The sequence below is a fragment of the Nycticebus coucang genome, chromosome 13 (assembly GCF_027406575.1).
Source record: "Nycticebus coucang isolate mNycCou1 chromosome 13, mNycCou1.pri, whole genome shotgun sequence".
NCBI lineage: Eukaryota > Metazoa > Chordata > Mammalia > Primates > Lorisidae > Nycticebus > Nycticebus coucang.
Window position 1 is genome coordinate 54,262,288 of NC_069792.1, and position 21,457 is coordinate 54,283,744.

Below are 21,457 nucleotides of genomic sequence, written 5' to 3' on the forward strand. Positions count from 1 at the left end.
ATAAAATAAAAAATAAAAAAATAAAAATAAAAAATGCCTATTATTACAGCTATAAAAAGATGCATTATGTATGGAGATACACATTGTTCCACATTATATAGCTTAATACAAAAATATTGTGATATTAGTAGCACAGGTAAAATTAGTCCTTATTTCACAGGGGAAGTAGAACTTGGAAGGTTTAAAAGACTCACCCAAGTCAAACAACTGACTAGTGAATAAGGAAGCAAGGACTGAAAGCCAAGTTTGCTGATCCTTTGTGTACTAAGTTTTGTTTCTATTACTTCACCAGAAAAGTTTATTATATGCCATGAATTAGGAAATATGTGTTTTAAAGTAAAATTTAGATACAATTTACACACAATAAAATGTATATCTTTTGGTGTATTTATTAAATGTATCTCTTTTGGTGCTATTTTATTAAATGTTTTCTTTTAGTTACAGATCCTCTTTCTGGCTTTAAGCTTTCTTTGTGGGAAGGTATTTAACATCACATTTCTAAAATAGATATAGGGTTCCTTTGTTTCTCAATTTTTTTTTATTTAAGTGAGTTTACTTAATTTCTATTGTTCAAGGAATTTGCCCATTTATCCAAGGTGTTCTATTTGTAGGCCTGAGATTGTTTGCAGAATTTCCTTATTATCTTTCAGATGTTCATAAGAATTGTAGTAATACTCCATCTTTCATTCTTGAAATTGGTGATGTTTGCCTTTTCTCCACTACTGACTGGTAGTTTATTTATACTTTTCTTGATCTTTCAGATTCAGGTTTTAGATTCATTATTTTTTCTCCATTGTTTACTGTTTTCCAGGAAATAAAGTATTTTTTAACAAATTATATGGAGTATAGAACTGACAAAAATTTCAGCATGTCTGCCCCATAGGGCTATTGGGAAGATCAAATGAGAAGTTTTACAAATAAGTTTGAGACTTTTTCTTAGTTTGATAATTGTTATGTTAACAGTAAATTAACATAATATATGAAACACCATATAATAAAATGATGTTTAAAGACTTACAATGAAAAGCCTTTTTTTCTTTATCCTTTATAACTACTTTGGACATCCTTCCATTCACCCTCCTCCTGGCCCAGGTACCATTTCCAAAAGTGGCTACTTTTAATTTTTTAGCTGTTTCTTCGGTTAGTGGCATTAAGGCTTAGCAGTATACAAAACGACCCAAACAATACACGTGGCATTAACATTATCACATCTAAAATGTTTTAGTGATATAGAACCTTAGGGTCATTCTAAGAATATCAATGGTTGTTTTTTAGCAGTGCTCATCAACAGGTTTTCACAAGATGTGGTGCTGGACAACAAAGATCTTTTTTGCATGTAGAATTCTGTAATCAGCTCTTTTTATTTTCACTGAGGACAGAAGTCACCTCTATAACATCAGACTATTCAGAGACAATTACGTTGGCATATACTGCCAATAGGATTATCTCAGCAGCAAAATTGCATATGCTCAGTCAAGTGTTTCTGTAAAATATCTTTTGGAAATCTTTGTCTCAGTAATGCCAATTCTCTAGTCACGTGGCCTGGCGGTGATCTTGTGAGACAGCAGCGTTTGTGGACCCAGGCTCTGAATCTAGCCTTTATATTAATACAAGCCTAGTGATAGGCAGGGACTGAATCAAAATTTGGTCACAGGGAGGTGTCAGTGGTCTCTGGGTACTTAATAGGATACACTCCATAGCACAGAGAGCAAATTCTGTCTCATACTGCTAATACCTTACATTATCTTCAACACTGCATCTTTTTTTTTTTTTGCAGTTTTGGCCGGGGCTGGGTTTGAACCCGCCACCTCCGGCATATGGAGCTAGTGCCCTATTCCTTTGAGCCACAGGCGCCGCCCAACACTGCATCTTTAAGTAATATCTGGTAGGGTGGAGACTCAGTTTCAGGAGAAATGTTTCATCTTCTACAAGATGTCTTATTTTTATTACCTGCCTTGAAATCTTAAGGAGCAAGAAATGCAAAGGAGGCACCAATTATTATTTTTATGATCATATATTAAAATAGATTATTAATAATCATCTTCATTTCATGATCGTATGCTAAAAAAATGAACTTTTAAGGTGCACGTACACCCAGAGATCATAGAATTTAAAGAAAGAAGGACCCTACATCTAGGATCTACTATTGGAGCATCCAGTTTTTTTTTTCTTTTCATGCATTAAAAAACTGGACTTGCTCAAATGATGCTGAAAAGACTGCTTAAGTAATTGGATACGTTGTCAGTGACTGTCAGGAGGAAGGTCATAGAATACCAGAACTCAGGGGCTCTTTCTGTGGGTTTGGTGATAAATGCCAGGCACGGTTCCCTCCGTCAGTTTGCCTCCCTAATGAAGTGCTAAAGCATTAAAAATGGATTTCTTCTTTGTCAACAGTACATCATGTGTAGCTAAAATGAGTGGCAGTTTTCTACTCTAATTCTGTTCTCAGAATTTTTTTAACAGGAAGTTAGTATATATACTTGGTTTGTGATATTGACTATGACTACAAATTTTGAAAATTTTGTGGATGTATCTGAAAGAAGAAGTGTAGCCAGAATCCTTGGGCTAGAATACTTCCTACTAACTACTTTGTAAACTAATTAATTAATAAGACCTCTGAGGTTCAGTTTTCTAGACTGTAAATTTGTGATATATTTACACAAATGATGAATTTACTCATGAAAAATCGTGAGGATTAAATAAGATGATATAGATCTACACATGGTAGGTCTTTAAGAAATGTCTGAATGTCTATGTGACTCAAGAAAGGCCTTTAAAAAAAAAATTCAGGGCTAAGCATGGTTCCTCATGTTTGTAATCCTAGCACTTTGTGAGGCCAAGGCAGGGTGATCATTGGGGCCTGGAGTTTGAGACCGGGGTAGGCAACATAGTGAGACCATGTCTCTACATAAAGTTAAAAAAGGGCTGGGGATCTGGTGGCACATGCCTGTATTCCAAGCTAATCAAGAAGTGGAGGCAGAATTGCTTGAGCCCAGGAGTTTGGTGCCGTAGTGAGTTATGATGACATCACTCTACTCCTGTCTGGGCATCAGAATATGTGTCTGTCTCAAAACAAAAAAAATTCAAAAAACTATTCAATTATTCTATGATGATCAGCTAAAAGTTTCCAGGTTGAAAATGTTCTAAGTTGAAATTTCCATAAGTGAATCAGACAATGATGGGCGGGCTGTGGAGCAACAGGAGAGCTAAGATAAGGCTAAAGTGAGTTCTCTCACTTAGGAAAGATTCCAGCTTCCCTAAAGAATGCGCAAGGGCATAGACTATAGTTCAATAGTTCTGATCCCAGGGACACAGTACTTCCTTATAGAGAAATCCTTGCCATATTACCTGGGAAGTAATTCATGCATGATTTCAGCAACATTTGTGCAGTATGTAATAGAAAGAATACTGGAAATAACTCATCAGCAGCAGAATGGACAAACAATAGACCAAACCAGGATAAAAATGAGCTACATCTGTCTAAATCACATAAAAGGATCTCAAACATAATATTGATCCAAAGAGCAAGTTAGAAGAACATATGATGTATACTGTGTTCCATTTTATAGAAAGTGAAAAACAGGAGAAAGCAAATAACATATTTTAGATTATCTACTTAACATTTATCTGGCTATGATAAAATAATAAAGAAAAACGAGAATGATTCAACATAAAATTTAGGGTAATGATTATTTTTGGTAGGGAATGAGTGGAATACCATTGAGGAGGAACACAAAGGTAACTTCTAAGAAGTTGGTTTTAATTTATTTTTTAAGGTAAAGGTTGATGTGTAGTGCACAGATGACCTTGAGCAACACAGGTTTGAACTGTGTGAGTCCTCTTACATGCATATTTTTTTCAACAAGTATAGTCTTTTGAGACTTATTACAATTTGAAACTCTCATATGAGCTGTGTAGCTTAGAAGTATTGAAAAAAGAAAGAAAAATCTCAGTATATCACAAAATATAAAATATGCATAGGTACTAATCCATTTTATCATATTCTGCCATGATATACACACAAGTTTTTTATAAAAGTAAAAATTTCTTAAAACTTAAAGATTGCACACGGTGCCACTAGCAGTGCAGAGAAATGTAAAACACACAGAGGCAGCATTAAATCATAACTGCACACAATTAAAGGCAGTACATACTGTACTGTTCCACGGTAATCATTTTGCAGCCACTTTCTGCTGCTACTGTGGGGAGCTTAGGTGCTACAATGCCTGTTTAAAATGCTTGTGTCACTGGGTGATGCCTGTGTCTCAGTGGGTAGGGCGTCAGCCCCATATACCAAGGGTTCAAACCCAGCCCCAGCCAAATTGCAACAACAACAACAACAACAAAATAGCCAAGCGTTGTGGTGGGCTCCTGTAGTCCCAGCTACTCAAGAGGCTGAGGCAAGAGAATCGCCTGAGCCTAGGTTGGAGGTTGCTGTGAGCTGTGTGATGCCACAGCCCTCTATCCAAGGCAACAAAATGAGACTCTGTCTCTAAAAAATAAAATAAAATAATATAAAAATAAAAAAAAAAATGCTTGTGGGCTAATCATCTGCATGAACAGTTTGTCTCTACAGTGAGTTGCACCTCGCAAGGGATGTCCAGTGGTTCTCCATCAAGTTTAGTGCAAAACTATAAACCTTGACTAACACCATGGGACCAATATGAAATGCCCCGGTCGGCGCCTGTGGCTCAGTGAGCAGGGCGCCGGCCCTATATACTGAGGGTGGTGGGTTCAAACCCAGCCCCGGCCAAACTGCAACAACAACAACAACAAAAATAGCCAGGCGTTGTGGCAGGCGCCTGTAGTCCCAGCTACTCAGGAGGCTGAGGCAAGAGAATTGTGTAAGCCCAAGAGCTGGAGGTTGCTGTGAGCCGTGTGACGCTACGGCACTCTACCGGAGAGCGGTACAGTGAGACTCTGTCTCTACAAAATAAATAAATAAATAAATAAATAAATAAATAAATAAATAAATAAATAGAAATGCCCCAGTGATGCTGGACGTGCTCCACAAAGCACAGAAAAGTCATGATATTACAAGAAAAAGTCATACTGCTTTGTATGTTTCATAGATTGAGGTCTGAAGCTGTGGTTGCTCACCATTTCAGACAGGTGATTCATCTTATAAACAGATGATATAAACTTATGTTATTGATAAATACAGTAGTAAGTACTATAAGTGTATTTTGTCTTCCCTATGATTTTCTTAATAACAATTCATTTTCTCCAGCTTACTTTATTATAAGGATAATGCATATTTTAATTAACTGTTTATGTTATGGGTAAGCATTCCAGTCTCTAGTAGGCTATTAGTAGTTCAGTTTTGGGGGAAGTCAAAAGTTACATGCAGATTTTTGACTGTCTGGGATTAGACACCCCAAACCCTTTGTGTTGTTCTCGTCAATTGTATTAGCATTCTAGGGTTGCTGTAACAAATTATCACAAATTGGATGACCTAAGGCAACACATATTTATTCTTTTACAGTTCTGGGGGCCAGAGCTGAAATCAAGGTGTCAACAGGGTTGTTTTCCTTCTGGAGTTTCTTTTCTTTTTTTTTTTTTTTCCACTTTTGAAAATATTTTATTTTTTATTTTATTATTAATTTTTTCCCCACCTTTCACTGGTTTTATATACCATTTGACAAATTTTCATCACACTGGTTAACATAGCCTTCCTGGCATTTTCTTAGTTATTGTGTTAAGATATTTATATTCTACATTTAGTAAGTTTCACATGTACCCAAGCTTGTAAGATGCACCTTAGGTGTGGTCCCCCCAATTACCCTCCCTCTGCCCATCCTCCCCCCTCCCTCCCCTCCCTTTCCCCTTTCCCCATATTCTTAGGTTATAATTGGGTTATAGGTTTCATATGAAAGCTATAAATTAGTTTCATAGTAGGGCTGAGTACATTGGATAAAATTGTTCTTCCATTCTTGAGATATTTTGCTAAGAAGAATATGTTCCAGCTCCATCCATGTAAACATGAAAGAGGTAAAGTCTCCATCTTTTTTAAGGCTGCATAATATTCCCTGGTGTACATATACCACAATTTATTATTTATTTATTTATTGTTGGGGATTCATTGAGGGTACAATAAGCCAGGTCACACTGATTGTATTTGTTAGGTAAAATCCCTCTTGCAATCATGTCTTGCCCCCAGAAGGTGCGGCATGCACCAAGGCCCCGCCCCACTCCCTCCTTTCCTCGGTCTGCTTTTCCTTCCCCCCCATAACCTTAATTGTCATTAATTGTCCTCATATCAAAATTGAGTACATAGGATTCATGCTTCTCCATTCTTGTGATGCTTTATTAAGAATAATGTCTTCCACTTCCATCCAGGTTAATATGATTTATTAATCCATTCGTGGATCAATGGGCACTTGGGCTTTTTCCATGACTTAGCAATTATGAATTGGGCTGCAATAAATATTCTGGTACAAATATCTTTGTTATGATGTGATTTTTGGTCTTCTGGGTATATACCTAGTAAAGGAATTGTAGGATCAAATGGCAAGTCTATTTTTATATCTCTAAGTGTTCTCCAAACATTTTTCTAAAAGGAACGTATTGGTTTGCATTCCCACCAGCAGTGTAGAAGTGCAGCCTTCTGGAGTTTCTAAAGGACAATCCTTTCTAGGCTTCTCTTCTAGCCTCTGGAGGCAGCTGGCAATTCTTGACACTCTTTCCTGCCTCTGCCTCTGTCTTCAGGCAGGCTTCCCCTCTCTGTTCTCCTCTGTCTCTCACAAGTGTATTTGTCATTGGATTGAAAGTCAACCCTAAACAACAATGATCTATCTCATCTCAGAATTCTTAATTTAATCACATCTGCAAAGAACCTTTTTCCAAACAAGATCATATTCACAGGTTCCAGATGGATATACATCCTAGGGAGTCCACTGTTCTACCCACTACAGTAGGTATACCCGTTATCATTATTAGATGACTATACCTAGACATTATATGTACATGCCTTTGGATAGCTGATATGTATTCTCAATGAAGATAAACATGTTTAAAATAAAAATGTGAATAAAAGAAAATAGAGAAAAAAGTACTCAAGTGCCAATTTTAAGATTAGGCTGTCTCCTCAACTTGACTACGTTAAATGGGATTTTCTCAGTGAAAAGAAGTTTCTTTTTAATGTTAGGTTGGTGAATTAAAATAAAATCTTAAGGCTCCCCTCAGTGGCTGGCTGACTGGACCCCCTAATGGCCAGGGGGTCTCTAAAATTGAGTTGCAAGCCAGGAGAAAGGAGATAAGAATGCCTCATCCTGCCCCTCCTCTTCTTAGAGGCATCCTTGGGACTCACTAACAGCCCTGAGACTATGCACGACCTTCCTTCCTTAATATACATGACAAACCACTTGAGTCTGTCTGGTACATGTCTCTAATTAGCAGACCTTTTAGGCTTTGCTTTTCACCAACTCTTGGTCTTTTAAACAAAGCCTAACTCTTTCAGCCAATTGTCAGCTAAAGGACCTTTAAACATACCTTTCACCTGTAAGCCCTGCTCCCCTTCTGGATGTCCCACTTTTTGGGGTGAAATCAATTTGATTTATAATCTGTAATTCCTGTCTCCCTAAAATGTATAAAACCAAACTGTAACTTCACCACTTTGAGTCCACTTGCTCAAGGTTTCATGGGTGTGGCTCTGGATCAAGGTCTTCAAACTTGACTCAGAATAAACCTCCTTAAATTATCTTACTAAGTATCGTTGTAAAACAATTTTGTTTTTTATTTGTATTCATATGTACACATATTATATGTTTAATGTGTAGTATTAGCCTTAAAATTAGTATTAGCCTACATTAGTATTAAAAATGTATCAAAGTTGAGTTTTCTATTCCTATATTCTTAATAGAAACAACATTAAATCTGATAAATTTTATGTCAGATTGTGTCTAATTTTGATAGTGTTCTGGATTCAAATACTAAAGAGTTAAATAAGAATTTTAAGTTGATTCAAAAGTAGTTGCTTCTGATTTTATTAGGCAATTCACAACAGGAGGAAAATAAAGGTTGGATGATCATCTGAAAGTAGTTGGTTCACCTTGTCTCATCCAAGAAATGCAAATTTCCACTTTTGGCCACCATGTTGACAACTATTTAAAATATTAAATATCCATGTTGGAGAGAATGTGAGTATATAGACATCCTTTATATTTCTGGAGTACAATTTGTCATAATATTCTCAGAATGAAATTTAGCAGTACATATCAAGAACCTTAAATGTATTTATATTTTTCATCTTAGCATTTTTATTTATAGAAATTTATACCAAAGAAATCATATATTCATCTAGATTTTTTTTTGCAGATTTTGGCCAGGACTGGGTTTGAACCCACCACCTCTGGCATATGGGGCTGGTGCCCTACTCCTTGAGCTACAAGCACCACCCATATTCATCTAGATTTACATATAAATATGTTTAACCTGGAATAATTAGAAGAATATAAAACTGAAAATAATTTTCCAAAAATAAAATAAATTATCAATTTTAGTTTTCAGTTACCTATTGCTGTGTAATAAGCTACTCCCAAACTTAGTAGCTTAAAATAAAAATTTATCATTACATCTGTGATACTGTATGTTGAAGCACAGTAGGAAAGGACTATCCCTTCTTCATAAGGTCTGTGGCCCCAGGTAAGTTAACTGAAAAACTCAGGCTTGGATGGTACAGCTGGGCTTGTCTGGACCTCTGTCCTATCTACGTGGTTACTTCATGTGGCCAGTCTGGGCATCCTCACTGCGGGGTGGGATCAGGATAGCTGGGCATTTTATATAGCAATTAGGTTCAAAAATGTGTACAGAAAGAGAGAAGTAATGAAAGCTGCCAGTTTCTTATGGCCCAGCTGGCATCTGACAGGGTGTTTTTCACAGGGCCTGCCCGAATTCATGAAGAGGGAACCCTTACGATAAAAGGTGTATTAAAGAATTTATGGCAGTCCTTAACTGGCTTCATTTATGATGTAATAATAGCCATTAAAATGTCATATACTGCTAATTATTGGAAAGCAAAGAGATTGATCAATCTGAGTAACACAATTTTGGTTGCAACTATAAGAAAAATAAGCTGATTTTCAGGAAAATTTCAGAAGAAAAGTACATTACATAATAGTGAAATGCTTGAACCAAAATAAAACTCTTCTATGGCAACTCCTTTGAAGATTGGCAGGTATTTACATATAATGCTTTGAAAAGTTTATGCAAGCTGTTATCATTTTTACAGCTTTTTTCTTATGGGCATCAAAATAAATTGAACTTCATAGAACATCAAAGTAAAAGAGAAATCAGTGACAGAAATTAGGTGAGGACAGAAGAAATGTTGATAGGTCTCTAGGAAAATCTATGGCCTAAAGCCATGGAAAAGAATGTAAAGGGTTAGCAAATAAAAGAAAATATGTACCCTGTTTCCCCGAAAATAAGACATTGTCTTATTTTAAGGTGTGCTCCCAAAGATGTGCTAGGACTTATTTTCAGAGGACGTCTTATCTTTCCTGTAAGTAGGTCTTATTTTTGGAGGATGTCTTATTTTCGGGGAAACAGGGTAACATGATACTGAATAATAAAGACAAAGAAAAAGGAAAAATATTAAAGCATAATTTAGAAATAATATGTCCACTGCTGTGGAAATGAGGAAGATTTATAAAATATTGGATTCCTGTTATCTCATTATTAGGAATTCAAGTACATTTTTAAGGTCATCGCTTTTTCAGAGTTATCTGAGAAAGCAAAGTTTAAAATTTGGAAGTTTAACGACTAAGAATGATGAAAGCTATTTACATAAAGAAGCTAATTGAAAAAATAGAATATAAAGTGTTAACACATTAGATCAAACATTTTGTGAAAAACACAAAGAATAAAAATTGGTACACAACTTAGACATAAAAATAAATGGGGAACTAGGGGGACCAGGCATAATAATTTCTTAGAAGTTTTGCTTAAGGTTGGAAATTTTGCATTGTTACATAAGGATGATTTAAACCAGTCACTAAATATAGACTAGACTAGCAAAGCTAGAAATCTAAAACCTAAAGATTCCTTATATTTTATTTTTGAAAGCAAACAATTCATATTTTGAAGATTATTTTAAAATATAAGGAGATGATACTGATGCCTGAGATGTGTTCATTTTCTGTAGCTCTCAGGAGAGTGCAGAGCACTATGAAGGTTCAGGTTAGAAAACCTTTCATGTATCATCACTCCAGGATTCCGTGAGGTCAGGACCAAGTCCCCAGTGACACACGTGACAGTAGTGCAGTATCTGGGTCTTTCTGGCTCCGGAGCTCGTGGTCTGGCCTCAGGCCCACCGCCTGCGTTTTCAGGCACGTCTGTCGCCAACTTTATAAAGGAGCTATCCCTGCCCCGCCGGGTGGGCAGGTCTCAGGGTTCTCACACCAGGGCCCACATCGAGCAGCTGCTCCTGACCAGTATTCATCTCCAACCACGCCCTGGAGCCTGCGGGGTCGGGGGTCCTCCTGCTGGCCTTCCACAGAAGGAAGGCCTGCCCTATCACATTCTCTGAAGTTGCTGAGCGGGAATCCCAGGCACTTCTCGCTACTCCTCCCAGGCGCAAGTGCACCCCTCACAGCTGGCCACCCCAGTTCTCACCCTGCACGCACCCTCTGTTTTGAAACTACATCCCCACGTTGCCAAACCACTTCCCCAGCCCCCGAGAAGCCAAATGAGGAGCTTTTTTTTCTCTTTAAAATTTTTTTTTATTATTAAATCATAGCCGTGTACAATAATGAGATCATGGGGCATCATACACTGGTTTTATGTACCATTTAACCCATTTTCATCACACTGGTTAACATAGCCTTCCTGGCATTTCTTAGTTATTGTGTTATATTTCTTTTCAGCATTACCATATCAAGTCCCCTGTTATTATGGTATTATCAGATATCATATTGCTCAGACTGAGTAAGGTCTGCTTCAAGAATCTGGGAGCATTTAAATTGGGTGCATAAATATTTAGAATTGAAACGTCTTCTTATTGTATTTTTCCCTTGACCAATATAAAGTGACCATCTTTGTCTTTTTTGACTTTAGTTGCTTTAAATCCACATGTATCTAAAAATAAGATCACAACTCTTTTCTTCTGAATTCCATTTGCCTGAAAAATTGTCTTTCAACCCTTGACTAGGAGCTTTAATCTGTCTTTTGAAGCCAGGTGTGTTTCTTGCAGACAGCAAATGGATGGCTTGTGAATCCAGTCAACCAATCTATGTCTCTTCAGTGGGGAATTCAAGACATTAACATTTATTGAGATAATTGATAAGTGTGGTAGTATTCTATTCATCTTATTTTGCAAGAGTCCATTGCTTAGTTTTATCTTTTGCATCAGTGTGGAGGTTAGGTTCTGTCCTTTAATTTCTGAGTTCTTACTTTGCTGCTGATCCATTGTGGTGGTCAGTGTGCAGAACAGGTTGAAGTATTTCCTGTAGAGCTGGTCTTGTTGTGGCGAATTTCCTCAATGTTTGTATATCCATAAATGATTTGATTTCTCCGTCAATTTTTAAGCTTAGCTTAGCAGGGTACAGAATTCTGGGCTGGAAATTGTTCTGTTTAAGTAGATTAAAGGTAGATGACCATTGTCTTCTTGCTTGCAAAGTTTCATTAGAGAAGTTTGCAGTCACTCTGATGGATTTGCCCCTATAGGTCAACTGGCGCTTACTCCTGGCAGCTTGCAGAATCTTTTCTTTTGTCTTGACTTTGGACAGGTTCATTACAATGTGTCTTGGAGAAGCTGGGTTAGAGTTGAGGCGACCTGGGGTCCGATATCCCTCTGAAAGCAGTGTGTCAGAATCTTTGGTGATATTTGGGAAATTTTCTTTTATAGTATTCTCTAGTTTGTTTTCCATTCCTCTGGGGCATTCTCCTTCCTCTTCTGGGATTTCTATAACTCGTATGTTGGAACACTTCATAAAGTCCCATAATTCTGACAGTGAACGTTCTGCTTTCTCTCTCTTCTTTTCTGCCTCTTTTACTATCTGAGTTATCTCAAAAACTTCATCTTCTACCTCTGAAATTCTTTTTTCTGCATGGTCTAACCTGTTGCTGATGCTTTCCATTGCATCTTTAAGTTCCCTAATTGACTATTTAAGTTCCTTCAGCTCTGCTATATCCTTTTTATATTCTTCATATAGTTCATCTCTTATTTGATTCTGTTTTTGGATTTCCTTTTGGTTATTTTCCACTTTATTAGAAGTTTCCTTCATTGTTTCCATCATTTCTTTCATTGTTTTCATCATGTGTATTCTAAATTCCCTTTCTGTCATTCCTAACATTTCTTTATTGGTGGAATCGTCTGCAGTGGCTACCTCATGGTCCCTTGGCGGGGTTGTTCTGGACTGGTTCTTCATGTTGCCTGGAGTTTTCTGCTGATTCTTCCTCATGAGTGATTTCTTTTATCTGTTTCTTTGCCCTAATTTTCCTTTTACTTCCTCTTGCTCTTCAAGTTCTCGTGCCTGTGGACTAAGGGTTCGATGAGTCCTTTTGGTACAGGACCAGAAGGGTGAGAAGGTAGAAGAGCAAGAAAGGGATGAAAGAAAGGAGGACCGAGTGAAAAGAAAAAAAAATAGAGAAAGGAGAGGGGTGGGTAAAAGGAATATTGACAAAAAGAAGAGAGGCACAGAAAGAGGGAGACAGAGCAATATAGGTGTACAGTAGGGTATTTAGATTCAACCTTAAAAAAACCCCACCTTCTGGGGGTGCCAAGTTGGGTGGTTCCCTTGAGGTCAGCAGCTCTTTGCTAACCTGATCAGACACAGTACCCCACCTCCACCAAGTAGAAAGGAAAGACAAAAATGCTATAAATCAAACCAAAAGAAGCAAATAGAAAACTTTACGGGATAAAATTGGGTGAAAAACCAAATAATAGTAGTAGAAACACTAGCAAAAATGAAGTTCTAGTTATTGAAAAAGGCAGCAATGGGAAATTATAATTAAACTAGAAAAATTGAGAAAGAAAACAGATCTGTATGGAAAAGATTGAAATTAGAAAACAAAACAACATCAACAACATCAAAATAAACAAAAAAAAACAACTAAACCAAAAAAAAAAAAAAAAAAACAACACAACCAAAACCAAAGCAGTATGTATATGTTGTTGAATATTGTCTGGGCAACACGTGGTCTTCTGGGGTATGAGATGTTAATCACAGTTCTGATACGACTGGAGGCTGCTGATCTCTCAAACCCCAGCAGGTAGACACCCTAAATCTCTCTTCAGCCCACTTAAAAGGCACTTTGAACTTGTAAACTTGCTGAGCAGAAGCTTTCCCAGGAAAGTGCTCATCGCTGGAATCACTGCTGAAGTGGCTATCCACTTATCCAGTGTGCCAAAACTGGTCTCACTCTGCCCCTGAGGGTTAGGGCTGCAAGGCTGTTCAGACCCCACCCTTAGGCTTCTCAGTCACTAGGTTACAAGCTCCCACCCAATTCTAGCTCTGTGACCCTGAGGGCAGAGCTTGCCAGGGCAGATCACTCACAATGACTCCCTGTGGCCCACAGCCAAACACTATTAGCTCCATCTGGCTCAGTGCCTCACTGGGGCCCTAGACAACAGCCAAAGTTCTCCTCACTGCCACTCAGGCTCTCCCCAAGGCAGTTCAACTGAGTGCCAAGTCCAAAGACACCAAAACAGTTCACAGGTAAGGCCTTTCCGGTTTGCAGTCTTGCTGCTACTGAACTTACAGTTGCGGGCGGGTTTAGACTGATTGAACACATGTGACAACTTGCCAGTTTCCCACTGTTTTAGTCCTCCTCTTGGGGTCCAGAAGTCTCTCGCTGACTCCCTGTGTCCTCAGAGGGGTGATGATAGGCAGATCCACCAGCCAGAGATGCCTGGAGTCCTATCTCCCCAGACTCACGGTGCCCAGATGCAAAGAAGCTGTTACTAGGCCACCATATTGCTCTCTCCCCGCCGAGATTTCAATTATTAATATGTATGCACCCAACCAGAATGCACCTCAATTTGTAAGAGAAACTCTAACAGACATGAGCAACTTGATTTCCTCCAGCTCCATAATAGTTGGAGATTTCAACACTCCTTTGGCAGTGTTGGATAGATCCTCCAATAAGAAGCTGAGCAAAGAAATTTGGGTAGTGCCTGTGGCTCAGTGAGTAGGGTGCCAGCCCCATATGCCAACGGTGGTGGGTTCAAACCCAGACCTGGCCACACTGCAACAAAAAAATAGCCGGGTGTTGTGGCGGGTGCCTGTAGTCCCAGCTGCTTGGGAGGCTGAGGCAAGAGAATCACATAAGCCCAAGACTTAGAAATTGCTGTGAGCCGTGTGAAGTCATGGCACTCTACCTGAGGATGGTACAGTAAGACTCTGTCTCTACAAAAAAAAAAAAATATATATATATACATATATATATACAAAATAAAATAAAAAATAGATTTAAACCTAACCATCCAAAGTTTGGATTTAGCAGACATCTACAGAACATTTCATCCCAACAAAACTGAATACACATACTTCTCATCAGCCCATGGAACTTACTCCAAAATCGATCACATCTTAGGTCACAAGTCTAACCTCAGTAAATTTAAAGGAATGGAAATTATTCCTTGCATATTCTTGGACCACCAGGGAATAAAAGTTGAACTCACAAACAACAGGAGTATGCATACTCACACAAAAACAATGAAGTTACGTAACCTTATGCTGAATGATAGCTGGGTCATAGATGAGATTAAGAAGGAAATTGACAAATTTTTGGAAGAAAATGACAATAAAGACACTAATTATCAGAACCTCTGGGCTACCACAAAGGCAGTCCTAGGAGGGAAATTTATAGCACTGCAAGCCTTCCTCAAGAGAATGGAAAGAGAGAAAGTTAATAACTTAAAGGGATATCTCAAGCAACTAAAAAAGAAAACATTCCAACCCCAAACACAGTAGAAGAAAAGAAATAACCAAAATTAGAGCAGAATTAAATGAAATGAAAGCAAAAGAATTATGCAACAAATAATCAAAAATTTGTTTTTTTGAAAAGGTCAATAAAATAGGTAAACCTTTGGCTAACCTAACAAGGAAAAAAAGAGTAAAATCTCTAATTTTATCAATCAGAAACGACAAAGATGAAATAACAACAGTATCCTCAGAAATTAAAAAAATCCTTAATGAATATTACAAGAAACTTTATTCTTAGAAATATGAAAATCTAAAGGAAATTGACCAACACTTGGAAGCACGTCACCTTCCAAACTTAGCCAGAATCAAGTGGAAATGTTGAACAGGCGTATAGTATGTTCTGAAATAGCATCAACCATACAAAATCTCCCTAAAAAGAAAAGCCTGGACCAGATGGCTTCATGTCAGAATTCTAACAAACCTTTAAAGAGGAACTAGTACCTATGTTACTCAACCTGTTCCAAAATATAGAAAAAGATGGAGAACTACCCAACACATTCTATGAAACAAACATCACCCTGATCCCCAAACCAGGAAAAGACCCAACAAGAAAAGAAAATTATAGACCTATATCACTAGTGAATATAGATGCAAAAATATTCAACAGATCTTAACAAACAGAATCCAGCAACACATCAAACAAATTATACATCATGACCAAGTCAGTTTTATCCCAGGGTCAAGGCTGGTTCAAAATACATAAATCTATAAATATAATTCAGCACATAAACAAATTAAAAAACAAAGATCATATAATTCTCTCAATTGATGCTGAAAAAGCTTTTTATAATATCCAGGATCCCTTCACAATCAGAACACTTAAGAAAATTGGTATAGAAGGGACATTTCTTAAACTGATAGAGGCCATCTACAGCAAACCCACAGCCAATATCATATTGAATGGAGTTAAATTGAAATCATTTCCACTCAGATCAGGAACCAGGCAAGGCTGCCCATTGTCTCCATTGCTCTTTAACATTGTAATCGAAGTTTTAGCCACCACATTAGGGAAGAAAAGGAGATCAAGGGTATCCACATAGGGTCAGAAGAGATCAAACTTTTGCTCTTTGCAGATGATATGACTGCATATCTGGAAAACACTAGGGATTCTACTACAAAACTCTTAGAAGTGATCAAGGAATACAGCAGCATCTCTGGTTGCAAAATCAACATTCATAAATCGGTAGCCTTTATATATATCAACAATAGTCAAGTTGAAAACACAGTTAAGGACTCTATTCCATTCACAGTAGCACCAAAGAAGATTAAATATTTGGAAGTTTATCTGACAAAGGATGTGAAAAATTTCTATAAAGAGAACTATGAAACTCTAAGAAAAGAAATAGCTGAAAATGTTAACAAATGGAAAAACATACCATGCTCATGGCTGGGAAGAATCAACATTGTTAAAATGTCCATATTACCTAAAGCAATATACAATTTTAATGCAATCCCTATTAAAGCTCCACTGTCATACTTTAAAAATCTTGAAAAAACAAAATTTCGTTTTATATGGAATCAGAAAAAACCTCGTATAGCCAAGATATTACTCAGAAATAAAAACAAAGAAGGAGGAATCCTGCTACCAGACCTTAGACTATACTATAAATCGATAGTGATCAAAACAGCATGGTATTGGCACAAAAACAGAGACTTAGATATATGGAACAGATAGAAAACCAAGAGATGAACCCAGCTACTTACTATTATTTGAAATTTGACAAGCCAATTAAAAACATTCAGTGGGGGAAAAGATTCCCTATTTAACAAATGGTGCTGGATGAACTGGCTAGCAATCTGTAGAAGACTGAAACTGGACCAACACCTTTCACCATTAACTAAGATAGACTCTCACTGGATTAAAGATTTAAACTTAAGACATGAAACTATAAAAATACTAGAAGAGAGTGTAGGGAAAACCCTTGAAGGAATCGGTCTGGGCAAGTAGTTTATGAGGAGGACCCCCTGGGCAATTGAAGTAGATTCAAAAATCCACTACTTGGACCTGATCAAACTAAAAAGCTTCTGCACAGCCAAGAACATAGTAAGTAAAGCATGCAAACAGCCCTCAGAATGGGAGAAGATATTTACAGGTTATGTCTCCGACAACGGTTTAATAACCAGAATTCATAGAGAACTCAAACGTATAAGCATGAAAAGGACAAGTGATCCCATCGCAGCCTGGGCAAGATACTTGAAGAGAAACTTCCCTAAAGAAGAAGGGAAATTTGACATTTTTCATATGTGTGCGGCCTACAGACATATGAAAAAATGCTCATTATCTTTAATCATCAGAGAAATGCAAATCAAAACTACTTTGTTATATCATCTAACTCCAGTAAGATTAGCCTATATCACAAAATCCCAAGACCAGAGATGTTTGCGTGGATGTGGAGAAAAGGGAACACTTCTACAATGCTGGTGGGAATGCAAATTAATACATCCCTTTTGGAAAGATGTTTGGAGAACACTTAGAGATCTAAAAATAGATCTGCCATTCAATCCTATAATTCCTCTACTAAGCATATACCCAGAAGACCAAAAATCACATCATAACAAAGATATTTGTACCAGAATGTTTATTGCAGCCCTATTCATAATTGCTAAGTCATGGAAAAAGCCCAAGAGCCCATCGATCCAAGAATGGATTAATAAATTGAGGTATATGTACACCACGGAATATTATGCAGCCTTAAAGAAAGATGGAGACTTTACCTCTTTCATGTTTACATGGATGGAGCTGGAACATACTCTTCTTAGTAAAGTATCTCAAGAATGGAAGAAAAAGTATCCAATGTACTCAGCCCTACTATGAAACTAATTTATGGTTTTCACATGAAAGCTATAACCCAGATACAACCTAAGAATAGGGGGAAGGGGAAAAGGGAGGGGAGGGAGGGGGGAGGGGGGCAGACGGAGGGAAGTTGGTGGGATTACACCTGTGTTGCATCTTACAAGGGTATATGTGAAACTTAGTAAATGTGGAATGTAAATGTCTTAGCACAATAACTAAGAAAATGCCAGGAAGGCTATGTTAACCAGTGTGATGAAAATGGGTCAAACGGTCTATGAAACCAGTATATGGTGCCCCATGATCACATTAATGTACACACCTATGATTTAATAAAAAAAAGAAAAAAAAAGATTTAAACTTAAGACAGGAAACTATCAAAATACTAGAAGAGAGTGCAGGGAAAACTCTTGAAGAAATCAGTGTATGGTGCCCCATGATGGCATTAATGTACACAGGTATGATTTAATAATAAAATAAAAACAAAACAAAACAAAATAAAACAAGAAAAAACAAATTGCTTCCCTAGTTGACATCTAAGACCATTTTTTCTACATTTTCTCCTAAATTTCTTTTGGGTACATATTTTACATTTAAGTCCTTTATCCATCTTGCATTAATTTTTGTAAATGGTGAGAGATAGGCCTTTTTTTTTTTTTTTGATCCTAGTGAATTACTTAAAAAAACTTTTTACTTCTTACTTTTGTGGTTTTGCATGAAATGAGTAGCACACAACTGAATTTTGTTCTTTTATCTGACTTGATAATTTTTGTCTTTAACAACTGAGTTTAATATATGTACATATATCATATTCTTGATTTTCTTAGATGCATTATCCCATCTTATTTTGTAATATTTTGCTAATTAATTTCTTTTTTATTTGAGAGTTTCACTCTATCACTCAGGCTGGAATATAGTTGTATGATTATACCTCATTGCTGCCTCAAGTTTCTGAGCTTGAATGATCCTCCTTCCTCAGTATCCCAGGTAACTGGGTCTGCAGGTGTGTCCCACCACTTGGCTAATTTAAAAACACTTTTTTATAGACATAGCAGTTTGGCTGATTTTGAACTACTAGCCACAAGCAATCTTCCTATGTTGGGCTCACAAATGTTTATTAATTTAAAAAACTATTTCTCTGTTATTCCTCCTCAGTTGTTTTGAAATGAAATTAAAATTTTGTTTTAGTGGTTATTTTTTATTCTAAGGTTACTTGACTAAATTGTTTCTTAAAAACTCTGAAGTAACTCAATATTTCCATCCTTCTTCAAGACTTCTCCAACCCATCCCCTTCCCTCCATCCCTCCAAGTCTCTATTGCTCATAGTTCCACTCTCTGCTTCCATGTGAATACATTATTTAGTTCCCACTTATAAATGAGGACATGTGGTGTTTGTCTTTCTGTTTCTGGCTTGTTTCACTTAAGATAATGGGCCCCAGTTCCATCCATGTTGCTAGAAAAGGCATGGTATCATTCTTTTTCAGATCCTAATATTCCATTATTTATACATGCCATATTTCTTTATCCAGTTCTCCATGGATGGATACTTAGTTTGATTCCATAGCTTTGCTATTGTGAATAGTGCTGTGATAAACATATGAGTATCTTTTTCATATATTGACTTCTTTTGCTTTGGGTAGATATCCAGAAAAGTTGTGGCTAGATCATATGGTAGCTCTATTTGTAATTCTTTTTTTTTTTTTGCAGTTTTGGGCCGGGGGAGGGGGTGGGGTTTGAACCCGCCACCTCTGGTACATAGGCCTGGCGCCTTACTCCTTGAGCCATAGGCACCCTCCTCTATTTGTAATTCTTTGAGAAATCTCCGTATTATTTTCCATAGAGTAATTTACATTCACACCAAGAATGCATAAGAGTTCCCCTTTCTCTGCATCCTCAGTAATATTTGTTATTTTTTATTTTTTTAGTAATGGCCATTCTGATTGGTGTAAGATGATATTTCACAATGGTTTTAATTTGCATTTCTGTGATCATTAGGGATTTGAACATTTTTTTTTATATGTTTGTCAGCCATTTGTCCCCTTTTGAAAAAGTCTATTCATGTCCTTAGCCCACTTTTTAATGGTGTTGTTTTTTTTTTCCTTGCTGAATTGTTTGAGTTCCTGGTAAATTCTAGTTACTAGCTCCCTGTCAGATGTACATTTTACAGGTATATTCTTCTATTCTGAAGGCTACCTATTCACTCTTCTGATTATTTCTTTTGCTGTGAAGCAAATTTGTATTTGATTAAGTCCCATTTGTTTATTTTTGTTTTCTGTGCTTTTGAGGTTTTAATCATGAAACATTAGTCTAGACCAATGTCCAGAACCAGTTTTCCTCAGGATTTCTTCCAGTAATTTTATAGTTTTGTATCAAACATTCAAGTCTTTAATCCGTCTTGAGTTGATCTTTGTATGGTGAAAGAAAGAGTTCAATTTCATTTTCCTACATATGGCGATCTAATTTGCCCAGCACCATTTTATAGGATGATTTAAATAAAAATATATACATTATAGAATAAAGCACTTACTCACTTATACCTGTAGTTCATATTATAATCCACATTGAATTGAATCTTAGGTATATTTCCCTGCTCACTCAATTCAGATGATTGTTAAAAATCTGCTAATCTGGTACTTGGGAAAAAACTTTATGAAAAACACAAAGGATTCTAATAAGACATGACCAAATTATATGAACTAATATATTTACAGTATCCTGATACTCTAACACTTCAATGTTTTTTTTACATTAACATGTTCTCTAATCAGCTTGCTTCAAAAGGGACAGTTCAATTGGTAAAAAAGCCTAGTACTCAAATTTAAATTTATTATGTTTTTCCCAAAGTGTGAACACTAAGTTTTAAAAACTATTGAAAGTCATATAACATATTAAAACGATGTAAAGAAAAATTTTCATCGAAGAGTGAATTATCTGTTCCTTCAATTTTTATCATGACAGGCACAAAGGTGATATAAAAACAAGAAAGAAGTCACAATTTCTATTTTTCGAAAGGCTTAGCCTCTTGGAAAGAAAGTTATATGAAGGATAGATTATACAATAATTCATTAAGTATTGTAATAGATCTGTGAACAATGTTCTGTTGAACACAGTAGAAGAGGATCTAACTATTTTTGTGGAACTGTTCACTGAGAATGTAATATTCGAACTGGGTCATGAACATTGTGTATTCCACATTTAAGTTAAGTGCAATAACATTCAAAAAGGCATGGAGTCATCAAACAGAATGATCCTTTCTAGAAATGGCTAGATGAAAAGTGTATGGAAGCATCAGGAACCTTAATTGAGCCTTAATGGCTATTTGGAATAAGATTGTGAAAATCAATGTAAATCTGTTTTTCAGGACTGGATTTCATCCTATCTGCAGAAGGAAAGCAATAGAGATAATTAAGAGATATCACATATTTGAAAAAGATCAGTAGTTTTAGTACAGAGCATAACAGGGGAGAAATAGAAGTGAAATTTTGTTATCCAAGTCCAACCTCTTTATATTGCAGATACATAATCAGAGAAATAAGATCAAATGCTTGCTAACGTTCAGGCAGCTAACTAGTATCAGGATTGGGATTAAGAATCATAGCTCATGATTGCAAGAGGGACTTTACCTAACAATTGCAATCAGTGTAACTGGCTTATTGTACCCTCAATGAATCCCCAACAATAATAAAAAAAAAATCCTAAAATGTATATGAAACCACAAAAAACCCCAAATAACCAAAGCAAT